General features: G+C 35.0%; 1 long non-coding RNA gene across 1 annotated transcript; it reads left to right on the forward strand.

Annotated features, from left to right (window-relative positions):
- The first annotated feature begins 2,660 nt into the window (after positions 1-2,660).
- Positions 2,661-12,648, forward strand: LOC129529691 (uncharacterized). The gene is made up of 4 exons (XR_008675242.1): positions 2,661-2,731; positions 8,857-9,144; positions 9,366-9,565; positions 10,123-12,648. It is a non-coding gene; the product is annotated as an uncharacterized lncRNA (long non-coding RNA).
- Positions 12,649-15,931: the final 3,283 nt, after the last annotated feature.

Raw genomic sequence — 15,931 nt, forward strand, 5'->3', positions numbered from 1 at the left:
CTTCAAGGAAAATAAGAAAAATAAACAACTTATCAAATTCCTGAATGAGAGAGAAAATAATCACTTATAGATCCCACATACTTTAAAAACATAATAAGGAAATGAAATATTGTGAACAACTTTCCTTCAATAAATTTGACAATTTCCTGAAATGAAGAAATTCCTTCAAAGACACAACTACCAAAGCTAACAGAAGAATAATACATAACCTGACTATCTCATTGTACACAGATGTTCCTATCAGGTTTACTTTTAATAGCTAAATATGGAAACAATTCCAATGTCCACCAACAGGTGAATGGATAAACAAAGTGTTATATCCATACAGATTAAAAAGGAGCGAACTACCTATACATACTCAAAGTAAAAAACCAAACTAAAATGAGTACCTATGGTAATAATTCAATTTATAAAAAATTATAGAACATGTATATTAATCTATCATGCATATTAATCTATCATGCCACAAAGCAAATCAGTAGTAGCTTGAAGTGATGCAGGGGCACAGGGAGAAGGAGGAGATAAGGATGGATTTCAAAAGTCCAGGAGGAAATTGGTGGAGATGACAGATATATTCACTATCTTAACTGTGGTGATTATTTCATGAGTGTATATATATATATATGTCAAAAGTTATCAAATTATTCACTTTAAATATATGCAATATATTGCTAATTATACTTCTATATAGCTTTAAAAATATTAATATAGGCTAGGATATGCTGAGGTTTCAAAGGATTTAAAAATTGTGGCAGGATTAACATACCAAAAGTTTATTTCTCTATCAAACATAGCTGGATACATCTCCAGGCAGAGTTCCAGAGCATTTGTTATTCATCTGATGATTACTTTTTCCAATCTATTTAGAACTTGTGGCATACATACATACATGCATACATACCTACATATATATATATATATATATACACACACACACACATATAATTTATAAAACATTATATATATATATATAAATACAGAAGGAGATGATAGGGCTGGAGAATTGAATACTAGAGAGTGAATCCCTTTGTTGAAAAAGAAATATACCTCACTTCTATTCACAATTTATTGGATACAACTAGTCACATGGCCATCTCTAACTACATGGGTCCTGAGAAGTGGAAACTGCAGTGTACAAGAATTAGAGGAGAACCAGATACTGATAGCCGTTAATAATGAAAGAACATTTAGTTATCTGTGGGGCCAGAATGGACAGAGTTGCAACCTAGAAACTCCATGCAGGGTAAATTTGATGCACTGACAATGTTCTATATTTTAAGTTGTTTTAAGTTGGCTGGTTGATATATACACATTTATATTTAATATTAATATAATTAGTATTAATACATCAACATATTTACACTATATAGACACATTTCCTACTTTATATATTTCATAACAAAAAGGTGGTAAAAATCTTGTGCAAAGTAAACAATAGAGTCCTTTGATATTGTGGAGTTAGTCATATTTTATTTGGAGAAAACTCATGGAAACAAATTACACTATCTTAAGAGGAAGAGAAATTAGCTTACAACAAATTAAGAACAAGCACCAGTTTCAGAACCTTAAAGAGATGAAAGAATGTTTGTCAGGTGATGTTATATCTCAGATTCCTTTCTCCTATATAGTCTCTGTTCTCAGAAGAGCACTCTTTTCAGAGGCAAGTGGGAAAAGTGCTTCTCACTTAAAATAATCACCAGAAAAAATCCTAGAAATATATATTATTGTTTGGCTTGAGTCATGTGGCAATTTCTTTACTAATTCCTGGAGGCAGTGATGTGATTCTGTAATGGGCTAGGACTTTCCCTTGTTGCCATCTATGGGTGTTGTGGGGACAGATGTCACACCCTTCCAAATCACAAGGTATATGTAGGGATGTTTCTTCACATGAAAACTGGATGATGATGAAAGTAAAAAGAGAGGGAGGGAGAGAAAAAGCACAGATAGAGAGAGGCAGAAAGGGGAAAGAAGGAAGGAAGGAAGGAAGCTAGCTATGCAATCAGCAACAGAGGTTACTGCTAACAGCAAGATTTATAATATTTAAAAGCTTAAATTCCACTTTAAAGGTTGTTTCTTTTATCAAAATTCAGTAAATCCCTATGATTTTCTTTTCTGCAAATTCAGAGCCCTGCATTATGTACTCTGTTGTTTAAATATGACACAATTGATTTGTCCATTGTCTTGTCAACATAGTCAGCTATAGTGTGATATTTATATTTGTCCCCAAAGCAGGTCTCTACAAAATAAGGCTAGCTGCTGAGTACAGGTTGACTAACATAGACAATTATTTTATTTTGATGTCCTTAAATTACTAATAAAAAATGCCCCCTCCTACCACCTCCTCATCATTTTTATAAAAAGTTAAACCTGTGTATACTTTATGAAATCTCTGTTCCAAATTTATTGGTACCAATGGGATTGTTCAACATATTGTATTGCATATATCTCTGATATGGTTTGGTTCTAAGTCCCAACCCAGACCCAAACCTCACTTGAATTGTAAAAATCCCCATGTGTCATGGGAGGAACCCAGTGGGAGATAATTGAATCATAGGGGTGGGTTTTTTTCCGTGCTGTTCTTGTGATAGTGAATAAGTTTCACAAGATCTGAGGGTTTTATAAAGGGCAATTCCCCTGCACAAGCTCTCTTTCCTGCCACCATGTAAGATGTGACTTTGCTCCTCATTCACCTTCAGCCATGGTTGTGAGACCTCCCCAGCCATGTGGAACTGTGAGTCCATTAAATGTCTTTCCTTTTTAAATTATGAGTCTCAGGTATGTCTTTAATAGCAGTGTGAGAACAGACTAATTTAGTAAATTGGTACCGATAGAGTGGGGTGCTGCTGAAAAGACACCTGAAAATGTGCAAGCAACTTTAGAACTGGGTAACAGGCAGAGGTTGGAACAGCTTGGAGGGCTCAGAAGAAAATAGGAAAATATGGGAAAGGTTGGAGCTTCCTAGATACTTGTTGAATGGCTTTGACCAAAATGCTGATAGTGATATGGACAATGAAGTCCAGACTGAGGTGGTCTTAGATGGAGATGAGGAACTTGTTGGAAACTGGACTAAAGGTCACTCTTGCTATGCAAAGAGACTGGTGGCATTTTGCCCCTGCTCTAGAGTTCTGTGGAACTTTGAACTTGAGAGAGATGATTGGGGTATCTGGCAGAAGAAATTCCTAAGCAGCAAAGTGTTTAAGAGGAAACAGAGCATAAAAGTTTGGAAAATTTGCAGCCTGATTACACAATAGAAAAGAAAAACCCATTTTCTGGGAAGAAATTCAAGTCTGCTGCAGAAATTTGCATAAGTAACAAGAAGCTGAATGTTAATCACCAAGACAATGGGGAAAATGTCTTCAGGGCATGAAGAACTCACAGCAGCCCCTCCCATCACAGGCCCAGAGGCCTAGGAGGGAAAAATATTTTCTTGGGTCAGGTCCAGGAACCCCCTGCTATGTGAAGCCTAGGGACTTGGTGCCCTGTGTCCCAGCAGCTCCAGCCATGGCTAAAAGGGGCCAAAGTACAGCTCAGGCCATGGCTTCAGAGAGTCCAAGCCCCAGGCCTTGGAAGCTTCCGTGTGGTGTTGAGCACCATGTGGGTGCGCAGAAGTCAAGAATTGAGGTTTGGGAACCTCTGCCTAGCTTTCAGAGGATGTATGGAAGTGCCTGGAAGTCCAGACAGAAGTTTGCTGCAGGGGCACCTCTTCTAGGGCAGTGTGGAAGGGAAATGTGGGGTTGGAGCCCCCACACAGAGTCCCCACTGAGGCACTGTCTAGTGGAGCTATGAGAAGAGGGCCATCGTCCTCCAGACCCCAGAATGGTAGATCCACCAACAGCTTGCACCGTGCACCTGGAAAAGCCACAGACAATGCCGGCCTGTGAAAGCAGCTGGGAGGGAGGCTATACCCTGCAAAGCAACAGGGGTGGGGCTGCCCCAGGCCATGGGAGCCCACCTGTTGCATCAGCATGACCTGGATGTGAGATATGGAATCAAAGGAGATTATTTCAGAGCTTTAAGATTTTACTGCCCTGCTGGATTTCAGACTTGCATGGGGCCTGTAGACCCTTTGTTTTGGCCAATTTCTCCCATTTGGAATGGGTATATTTACCAAAATGCCTGCACCCCCACTGTATCTAGAAAGTAACTAATTTGCTTTTGATTCTACAGGCTCATAGGCAGAAGGGACCTGCCTTGTCTCAGATTAGACTTGGGATGGTGGACTTTTGAGTTGATGCTGAAATGAGTTAAGACTTTGGTGGACTGTTGGGAAGGCATGATTGCTTTTGAAATGTGAGGGCATAGATTTGGAGGGGCCAGGGACCGAATAATATGGTTTGGCTTTGTGTCCCCACCCAAATCTTACCTTGAATTGTGATCATCCCCATGAGTCATGGAAGGGACTCAGTGGGAGGTAATTGAATAATGGGGGTGGGTTGTAATTGTCTTAAATCATATTTTTTCAGTCTCTACGTTGTTATTTTTACAAAATTTGTTTGGAGAAAAGTGATTTGACATTGGAAAAAAATTCTTTTTTTATCTGACCTTGTATCACCTGTTTCTAGTGTCTCCTTCATATGCTGGCAGAGAAAAGAAGATCAGCAGTAAAAACAACAGATGTTAGGATCCATTTACTTAATAATGATTTCTCAGTAATTCTGTGGGCTTGATTGGGGCTATTAGTCAAGAGTTTCCAGATAGTTTTAGATTGAAAAAATTAAAGGTCTAGTTCATTCAATGCCAATTTTACATTTTTAATTTACATCTATGAAGGAATAGTAGGTTCTTTTGTCTTTTTAAAATTACAAGCTGGATATCACCTAGGTAGCACATCAGACACAGGATTCCTATCATTCCAATAATGGGCTGTCACTCTAACCTTTGAGTTTGAAAGGGCAAAAACAAGTTCTGGTATATTCCTTTTTAAGCCACTCTTCTTTTATCCTTCACATTTGGCTGGCTTGAGAAAGATCGTATTCCTTAGATTTTTTGCTTGAAATATCAAGGAATACAATAACTAGGCATTGAAAGAAACATCCATAACAATTCAAATATATGATTGCACCACAGAATCTAGCTTTACTAGTGTTTTAAAAATACACACAAAATTTTTTTCTTAAAGAAAAAATTCTGTATTTTCCTGAAATATTTTAAAAAATATATTAAAATGAAACACAACCAAACAAGAGGTTCATTTGTTCTGTGCTCCAAGAACTACCCAATACTAACTGTCATCCTTGTCACAACTGAATTTGTAATTAATTTGAGGTAACAAAGGAGTACAGAAAATCTGATAAAAGTATAGTAAATAATTTGCAAGTGAAAAATCAATACTTGAAAGAAAAAAGTCTTTATGCTTATGCCATTAAAAGAAACACTGTAAACACAGTCAGATTCAGTTACAAAAATATCCATTAATAAAATGACCAGCTATAAAAATGAATATATTTAATTTTAAAAGAACAATGGATAAAATATCTTTCAAATTAAGAAAGTGGCATAGTTAACATAATGTATTTATAGAATTGTGCAATAAAATATGTTGAACAATTCCATTGGTACCAAGAAATTTGGGACAGAGATTTCATAAAATGTGTATAGATTTAAGATTTTGTAACAAACAGTTAAATGCATATTTTATTCAATAGGTAATAAAACAATGTGTCAATTGATTTACAATAAAGTTTTAATTTTTTTCAATCATTTATGCACCAAATAGCGATATGGGGTATTAGGAGAAGAGATCATTGTATTTAAATTGAGTTTTGCAAAGCAAAATTAAACTCTAAAATCAGTTGATAATTGCTTTGTCTGGATTTTGTGGACTTATTTAAATTGAGTAATGATTTCCCCACGTTTTTCTGATTTTCCCCCTTTCTAACATTACTTCATTGTATAGTTTTTAAAATAAACTACAATGTTTGATAGTTTTGCTTTAAACAAAGGCAGTATGTTGTTTGATATTTTCTTAATGATTAAAAACAACTTAGCTAACCAGGCATATGGATTTTTATTAACTAGTATAGAAAGATTAACAAAATAAAGATTCCCCTGCCCTGTTTCCCATTGCTGATGCCTTTGTAAATCAAACATTTAAAATTTATATTGATTATTTTAGTTTTCCTTTTTATTTCCATTTCTCTACATAATGTAACTATACCACTATTTCACTTTTTCTTTTTTTTAAAGACTCTAAAGGAAATATCAATAGCATACATATTAAATGAGATCATACACAAGATAAAATTGCAAAGAACAACACAGCGAAAAGTAATGTCAGTGAAAAGGAAATGCCTTATCCTTTAGTAGAGTGTTAAATCCACGGTTCCACTTCCTGCTGGCAAGTATTTTTATCAAGGTTTTGGGTAATCATCCAAACAGATTTTTGTCACTCATCCACAGATATGCATGTGCACACATACATACACACACATACACACAGTGTGCAAATGAAAGCATTTTCTTTCCCCTTTTACACTTGCATATTTACCTTAAAAATAAATATATCTGATTCTTATTAAAGGTTGCAGAATATTGTTTGAGCCATAATGGATTTAATTAGTTCCCCTTTAGTGAATATTCCTATTTTTCTTGCTTTTCTTTTACAAATTGTGCTGCAACAAACAGCACTGTACACCTTCCTTTCTACAGGTGAGAATTGTTGATTGGTATAAATAAAATGGAAGATTTGCTGCATCACATAAATGTGCATTTCAATTTAATAGATATGGCAAGTGACCATCAAAGTGAAATTAGTTTTACTTCCCACCATTTATGTATAAAAATACATATTTCCCCACAGAATGCTCTCAAACTTTTTGAGTTCAACAACCCAAATGATGAAATAGTGGATGTAATTGTTACTTTAATGGGCATATGGTATGTAACTGAAACTGACCTAATTGTCCCATAGAACTGATGTTTATGGTTGCTTTTGAGTAAACATAGAAATTGACCCTCCCGGTCTTAAAACATGAGACAATTTGTCTTATCAGAATTTCTTTCTCAGAAAAATAAATATCAGGCCTCCCAGATTGTATCAAGGGACTGAAACTTACCAGATCATTGCATCTGGACAATGAGACATCAGACACCTCACCCATCATGAATGCCTAAGTGACCACCTGCTTCCTGTTGACCAGTTTCTCTTCTGTAGTCCTCCCTGATTCCTGTTTTCCTGCATGTAGTTACATGTTTTCCCTGCTATATAAACCCGTGATTTTAGTTGGTCATGGAGGTGGATTTAAGATTGATCTCTTTTTCTCCTCAGCTGCAGCACCCAGTTAAAATCTTCTTCCCTAGCAATACTCACATCTCAGTGATTGGCTTTCTTTACAATGAGCAACAGGATCTAGATCAACTAAGCAACCACAACTTGTCCGTCTGACAGAAACCCAATCCTGGCAAAAATGTAAAAGTGGAGCAAGGACAAGAGCTAGATCTTATATATCAACCACTGAATTTTGTATTTCTGTGTTTGTTTCTGACTCATGGCTAACATTTTATAATTGAAGCTACAAGCTCTCTATTTGTGTCTGTATGTGTGTTTATGTACTATGTATATATACGTAATAGTTTCCTGCCTCCACATAGTATTACCAAATTAGATTATAAAAATCCCTTCAAATACTGCTGTTTTGATTGGTTTAGAGCTTACTCCAGTAAAACTTCATTTCAACAATAATTATGCTCTTAGTATATCAGCTTGAAGATAGTCTTAAAGATCTTTTGGTACTTTAAAACCTTATGCTTATGCTAAAATTAAGTATTCAAGGAATGAAGGATGTCTTGTTACAGAATAAGTAATTTTATTGTAAATAAAATCACTGGTTTTTACAGAATGAAACAGGAAAATCTGAATGGAAAAGAAAAGTGGAATAGAACAAAGTGGAAGGGAAAAGTAGCACAATGTTCATGGAAAATGAATTGTATTTGTTGTGGTCAAAGATAACTATGATTATATGGGTTTATTTTTAAGATTAAAAAAAGACTTAGTGTCAAATATGATATGGTCCAAAATTAGAATTTGGTTTACTCTCTGTTAAAATAACAGAATTTACTTGGACTATTAGTCTGATCTTAATAAGAGGTTATGAAAAAAATAGATTTCTTCTTTACCTTCAGAGTAATCTGTCTAGAAATTAAAGATCTTTTATTATCAGAATTATTTCCCCTGCTTTATGTTGACTTTACTATGCCCTTGATTATTTAGGAGAACAAAGTCTTGTCAATTGTAAAAGCTAATAAGGTTTTATAAAGTCATATTACCTCCTATATTTACTTCTGAAATTTTGTATAGTCATTTGATTAAATAAGAAGCCAAATATTGCTTTTCAGCAACCCATGATTTTATTTAATCAACTGTTGAAATCTCCTGACAACTTTTGATATTTTGTCTTCCAGAAATCAAATCCTAAATAATATCTTCCTGATCTCAAGCTTTGAGATTTCCTGGGGGATTCCTGGAAAATTACAAAGGCTCTTTCATCTTGTTAAAAGAGAGGGGCTAGAATAATATATCAAATTATTGAAATGTTATGAGTTACATAGGAAGTATTGTCAAATCAGAAGAAATGCCTGACCTTTCCTAGTTTAAATTTGTATGAATAAAATGTTACTAATATAAATATTTGACAAATTGTATGAAGTTATTTGAGATTTGTCAATGTTCATGCTGTCTATGATATATCGTGCTATAGTTTTGCCTGATATAAGACAACAGTGTAGTGTTATTGGTCAACTTCACTTTTTTTTAATGTTGCATGCCACAGAAGCAACCAAATTTCCATGTCAATTGGAATATTTTTGTTGAACTCATTATATCATTAACCATGGCTATTTTCTCTTTGCCATTCACAGGTAGTTTTGTTTCACTCTAATGCTTCCCTTAACATGCTTAGCCAGAGTACTTTGGTTATAAACCAGAGTACTTTGTCTTCAACAAGAAGGGACTGTCTCAGAGACCCAGGAAAAGGTCTATGCCAGGCAGTATGGGGCACAGACTTCTGAGGAATTGTTAAGATAATATTGACAACATACCATGGACTGAGTCAAGCTATCCAGTAATCTAGTGAAGAAGCTGATGAGTTCATGAAACTGCCGGTTCAAACTCAGCATAATTTTATCGTCTTTCAAGAAGGAGAGAATGTAAGTAAATTAGCTAACTTTGGAATATTGCATTCTCATTTGTTTAGTAGTTATTTAAATTCATTAAATTGCTTCATATAAGTAACCATTATTCTTGACGGTAAAATTAAGTTTTTCTGTGCCTGGCTTATTTCACTTAGCATAATGTCTTCCTTGGTCATCCATGTTATTACAAATGGTAAGATGTTTTTCTTTTGCGAGACTGATCTTATTTTCTCAAGATGACTGACTAGAAACATCAGATGCCAGTTCTCGGAAAGATCAAAGTTACAAGTGAATGGTCATGATGTGAACAGAAAGCTAAAGGAAGAGAGCCGGGACTGTTGCAGAGCCCACAGGAAAAAGCTGGGACACAGAAAGGGAAGGTAGCAAGAGTCTGGCAGAGATTGACCTCCGAGGATTTTGAAGTCCCACAGAGGGAGTAAGTGTGCTGTTTCTTTTCTCCACTCACTCCTGTGACAAACTGCTGACTGACAAATTATTGGGGAGCACCTCTGCCCTCAACCCCTGCAATGCTGTCAGTGGCAATTTGGGAACTTCCTGGGAATAGAGCCCCAGGTGGCCTGCTTATACAGATGTGCTTGCATTCCTCTCAGGTCCAAACTGAGATGGCAGAAACCATACTGGTTGTGCCCCTATTGTGGGCCACTGTCCTGCTCAGGGAACCTCATCCCTTGTGTCACTGCATCGCCAGATTCCCTGCAAATGTACCCAAGAACCTGCTCTGACTTGGCAACCACGGGGGACTGGTGGAACCATGAGGAATTGCAGAATCCCTGGAGATGTAACCTTCCACACAGGCCACCCTTAAGGGAGTGGGGAACATAGCCCACAAAAGCACCCCTTGTGACAAAGGAAACATGGGTCCAGTGCGGATCTCTGAAGGAGGCAGCACCAATGACCAGGAATAGATGTGTGTGTGTGGAGGGGGGTGGGTGGGGGGGTGTCATCTCCCATTCCCCTTGTCCACTGTTCCAGATGCAGCAGAGGCTTTCTCCACTGCAGACTGTCACAAATGCACTTGAAGACAGCCTTTCCAGTGCTATTCATAGAAACTGCACCCCCGTTGAAAGTGAGCTTGTACCCCACTGGTATGCATGATGGGCAGGGCCCAATCTCCCCCTCCGTACATAGAGGAGCAGCAACCCAGCAACAGAAGGCAGACAAGCCATGAAGCCTGGTCTGGACTGGAAGAAGAAGCATTGTCCTGGGGTCATTTCAGTCCTGGGGTCATTTCAAAATATTCTTCTGCCAGAAGAATATTTTCTCTGACCTCCGTAACACTGTGGCCAGAAGTCAAAGGACACTGTCTATATGAACTGAAGGTCATGAGCTCTGTGACAGGGGCACAACAGGGAAGCAAATCACATTCCTCCCTGCCCAGGACTAGAGACAGATGTAACCCCCCAACTTCTTCCCCCAAGACCTCAGTACATCCCAACACAACTCTCCCTGCCTGCCCCCATCAGGATGGGTTGCCTCCACTTATCAAAGGGCTACCAAATGTTACTCTTAAGCGCCACCTACTGGAATGGAGACTGAACTGCATCACTGAATAAAAATCCTGCCGTCCGAAGAGCACAGGGTTAGTGCATGAGATAAGCTTCCTGAGACCGCTGCATTCCCAGTCACGCAGGGCATAGTGTATTGGCTCATATGCCCAACACATTGCTAAGGCAAGCAGCATTTGAGAAAACCACCACACATGATTCCATATCTTTGTTACTGTGAATGTGCTGCAATGAACATGGGAATGCAGATAACGCATCAAAACACTGGTTTCACTTCTTTTGGATATATACCCAGCAATGAGGTTGCTGGATCATATTTTTAATTTTCTGGGGAATCTCCATGCTGTTTTTTATAACGACTGTACCCATTTACATTCCCACCAATAGTGAACAAGTGTTTTCTTTTCTCCACGTCTCCACCAACACTTATTATCTTTTGCTTTTTGATAAAATACACTCTAATACGTATGAGGTGATATCTCATTGTGGTTTTAATTTACATTTCCCTGATGGTTAGTGATGTTGAGAATTTTTTCATATCTGCATTGGCCATTTGTATGTCTTCTTTTAAGAAATATCTAAGTCTTTTGTCCATTTTTAATTCTGTTATTTATTTTCCTTGCTATTGATTTGTTTAAGTTCCTTATAAATTTTGGATATTAACCCCTACCAGATGTAGCAAACTGAATTCAATGGCACATTAAAAGGATGGTTCACTATGATCAGGTGGGATTCAAGAATGGATCACCATATGCAAATCAATAAATGTGATACACCCCATTAACAGAATGAAGAACAAAAACCATATGATCATCTCAATAGATGTAGAAATGCATTTGACAAAATTCAACATTTTTTATGATAAAAACTCCCAACAAATTAGTTATAGAAGCAATGTACCTCAACACCATAAAGGTCGTGTATCACAAGCCCACATAACATAATATGCAATGGTGAAAAGTTAAAGCTTTTCCTCTAAGATCAGGCACAGTACAAGCATGCCCAATCTTGCCGTTTCTATTCAACATAATAATGGAAATCCTAGCCAAAGTGATTAGGAAAGAGAAACAATAAAAAACATCCAACTCACAGATAAGGGAGTTAAATTGTTTCTGTTTACAGACAAAATGATTATATATATATATATAAAATTGTTGGAAATAATAAATGAATTCAATGAAGTTTTGAGATACAAAAGTAATGTACAAATATCAGTAGTGTTTATATGCAATAACAACAAACTCTCCAAAAAACAAATCAAGAAAATTATCCCATTTAAAATAGCTACAAAAATATAAAATACTTATCCATAAATTTAACCAAGAAGGTAAAAGATGTGTATACTGAAAACCATAAAACATTGATGAAAGGAATTGAAGAAGAAACAAATAAATGGAAGGATATTTTGTGTTCCTGGAGTGGAGTAATTAATATTGTTAAAATGTCCATACTACCCAAAGTGATCTACAGATTCAATGCAATGCAATCCCTATAAAAATTCCAATTACATTTTTCCCAGAAGTGGAAAAAATCCTAAAATTTGTACGAAACCACAAAGGACCCTGAATAGCCAAAGCAATATTGAACAAAAGTGACTAAGCTGGAGGCATTGCACTTGCTGTTCTCAAAATATACTACAAAGCTATAGTAATCAAAACAGCAGAGACTGGCGTCAAAACAGACTTATACATCAAAGAAACAGAGTAAAGAGCCCAGAAATAAATCCATGAGTTGACAGTTACCTGATCTCTTTACAAAAGTGCCAAGAACACACAATGGAAAAAAGAGAGTCTCTTCAATTAAATGGTGTTGGTTAACTGGGTATCCACAAGCAGAAGAATGAAATTAGATCTTTATCTCACCCCATATACAAAAATCAACTCAAAATGGATTAAAAACTTAAATATAAGACCAGAAATTATAAGCCTACTAAAAGAAAACATAGGTAAAACTTCTTGACATTGGTCTTGGCAAATATTTTTTGAATATGACACCAAAAGCACCAGCAAAAAATAAAAAATTAAAAAATTAAAAAAATAGACAAATGGGATTGCGTCAAACTAAAAAGCTAAAAAGCTTCTGTACAACAGTGGAAACAATCACCAGTGAAAAGACCACCTACAGAATGAGATAAAATATTTGCAAACCATAGAGTAGGTGTTTTAAAATGTATAAGATAATAAAATGAATTATATGCCCATATATAGGCAAACTTAGGAAAAATTGAAAATATTTTAGAAAATAAACATTTATTGATTTAATTGTGGCTCAAAAGAAAAAACAGAAAATTTGATCAGCTATAAAAGTTGGATACATTTTACCATCATTCCAAAATATACTTACCAGCCTTAGCACACCATGACATACTTCTGTCCCGGAAAATTATACAGGCTTGTTTTAAGAATAACAAAGGATTATGTGGTGTGCAATCTCAATAAGTCAAACATTTTGGTATATGTAAGATCATATATTAATTCCCATACTTACAACTTCAGCTCTTTAATATTGGTGTATCATTTCATAGACTGAGTCAAATTTTTTTCATCAACTGCAAAAGAAAAGTTCAATATTTTAAGTGAGTTTGTCACAATGCGTTTATTATGTTTTCATATTTGTTTTATCTGCTTTATTTGGGATTTATTTTCTCACATTATTTTTATGCTTCCTTGTAATGCATCTATGGTATGAAACTTAGACAACATACAATGTAAATTTATATCCTAGCTCATTTCACTTTTTGTTTTAATCTGCAGAAATTTCAGAACAAAATTTACAGTTGAATTTTAGTATCACAAGGGCATTATCACATGCATTTTTTCTAGAGTAATTTTATATATTATATTTTCATAGTATTCCCCACATATATAATTCCTTCCCATGTTCCATTTATATATAATAATACATACTTATTTGTTTTTATTTTTTATGTATCATCTTGTTGTACATCACCATATACAGCATTTGGAATAAAAGGCGAAGTAAATGTAAAAAGAAACCCAAAATCCAAAAACCCAGATTCAGCAGCAATTTAGCGAGAAATATATTTTTAAATAAGCCCTTATATAGAGAGAACACTTTCAACTGAAAGTTCTAGCCTACTAAGCCTGTATCACCTGAATTTTTTAATAACAAACTATTCAAAATCATATTTTTTTTACTTTTACTTAAGACTTTTATAATCCATTGCTCAACAGTTAGTATAAAATGATGAATGCTTATTTTCTGTAATTTTTGTGTAAATTTAAAAATGTAAGTATTCTAAATCTGTTTAGACATGATTTATCTTGATACATTTCCACAATGTGCATTTTTATATGAGCTATTTTCAAAACTAAAGGTAAATTTTTATCCTCTTATGACATTATGGCTTATTCTTTGGCTGTAAATTTACCTGTTTTTACACTATTAAATTTGAGTATATGCAGTTCAATGAAATCATCTCAGTTGCTTGGTATTTCTTTAATAGAAAATTGCACATACAAATTACTTACTGCATACAGCAAGTAGGCTGACACAAGTAAATTTAAATTTTTGCTGTTCATTCCTTTGATTTATGTAATATTGTTCTTTTCCTCCATCAGATTATTTCAATGATGTCTTTGGCAGAGTGTTTTACTAAATAACGTGTGATTCATAGTGTTGGAAAAGATGCTCCAAGCGTGACTATACTCTGATGCATTTACTGATTAAGGATGTTTGACAAACTGTGTCTCGGCTGTGGTGCAACCCACAGGCTTTTCTGTTGTGAGAAGCAAATGACATCTCTAACAGTAAAAAAGGCAACATGGTGCCTATGTTTCCCCAACAGTATAGCTTTTATCACTAGCACTCAGAGGTCACAGAAAATGACACCCCAATTCAGCAAATAGAAACTCTCAGCTTTCCCAGGGCAGAATCTACAGCAAATAGGCCAATATATGAAGTACAATGGAGTAACATAAAAACTGCTATTGGGCTCTGGTAAATTATATGTTATCTCCGACTGTTAATTGTAGGCTTGGTGCCTTTTGTTTTAATTTCAGAGATGTGCAGAAGTAGAACCCTTTATTAAACTCATCCAGTATCAATCTATGAACATCCCAATTACACGTTGTTTGTTGGTAGGAAGTCAGGTTGAACTAAGTAAGGAACATTCACCAGTAATGTGTCAGTGGATATAAAAAAGATGCATGACAAAAGCATGATTCCTCTGTGCTGCATGGGTTTTTTTCCTTATTGTATTTCTTTACTAAACAAGCAACTTCCTTAATTATGTTTTAAATATGAGTAAACTTTTGATATTTGTTTAGACTCTAAGCCAACTATTTTGCAATGAAAAACCACCTTCCACTGTGTAATTATTAAGATGTAAGAAATAATTCTAGTTTGCTTATTTTAGTGCCTTAAATATTCAGAATTATTTTAAAGCATTTTAATTTCTACTGGGCATTGAGGGTCTAACTCACTGAGAAAAATGGGTAATTTCAACTTCTATTTCCAAAATATGTAAAAATATTTTGGAGAGTCAAAAAAAAGTACACGTTTTTCCACCCTTATGTTGTCTTTATCATCTGCTGAAACATTAGCCTTTTTAATGTGAAAACCTGTTGTAGTGTAAAATGTAAACCTCATTAGCTATGGAATTGTTTTGCCCAGTAAAAGAAAAAAACAACTAATTTTAATGTGTTTATAGATTCAAAGCATCAGTGAAAATGCTTGCCAGAGAAGTAAAATTAATTCAGTATAACTCACTAAATAGATTAACTCAACAGTCTTTCCAAATTGTTTTTATAAATTTTATACAAAGATTAAATTTGTCAAAATAAAATTATCCAAAGAATAGAGTCTATAAAAATATGTAGCTCATCAAGTTGATATACTAATACCGTAATACCATAAGCTCTATCTGTCATGTTTATTGTAAATGCTTGCTGTTGTTATTGCACATTTATTGAGTGCTTTGTACTTTACATATGTTTGGAGGACTATTTGTAAGCCAGATTAGTTTATTTTTTATATTTCTCAATTATTAGAAAAATGTCCATATTTCTTTTATATTAGTAAAAATGATAAGAATGCTTTCCCTATATTAGTTTTTAATATATAGAAGATAATATGTCATACAAGTGTACTATGAAAGCAATTTCATGTATATGTACATCCTGTCACAGTTTGATCATAAACAGGGAATTCAGTTAAACTGAGAAGGAATAATGAAAATGGAATCTGAGCAAGGAGACAGATTACAATATACTAACACAAGCTGTGGTCAAACTTAGTTTATCACATGTGTATTT

The sequence above is a fragment of the Gorilla gorilla genome, chromosome X, assembly GCF_029281585.2.
Source record: "Gorilla gorilla gorilla isolate KB3781 chromosome X, NHGRI_mGorGor1-v2.1_pri, whole genome shotgun sequence".
In the NCBI taxonomy this organism is placed as follows: Eukaryota; Metazoa; Chordata; class Mammalia; order Primates; family Hominidae; genus Gorilla; species Gorilla gorilla.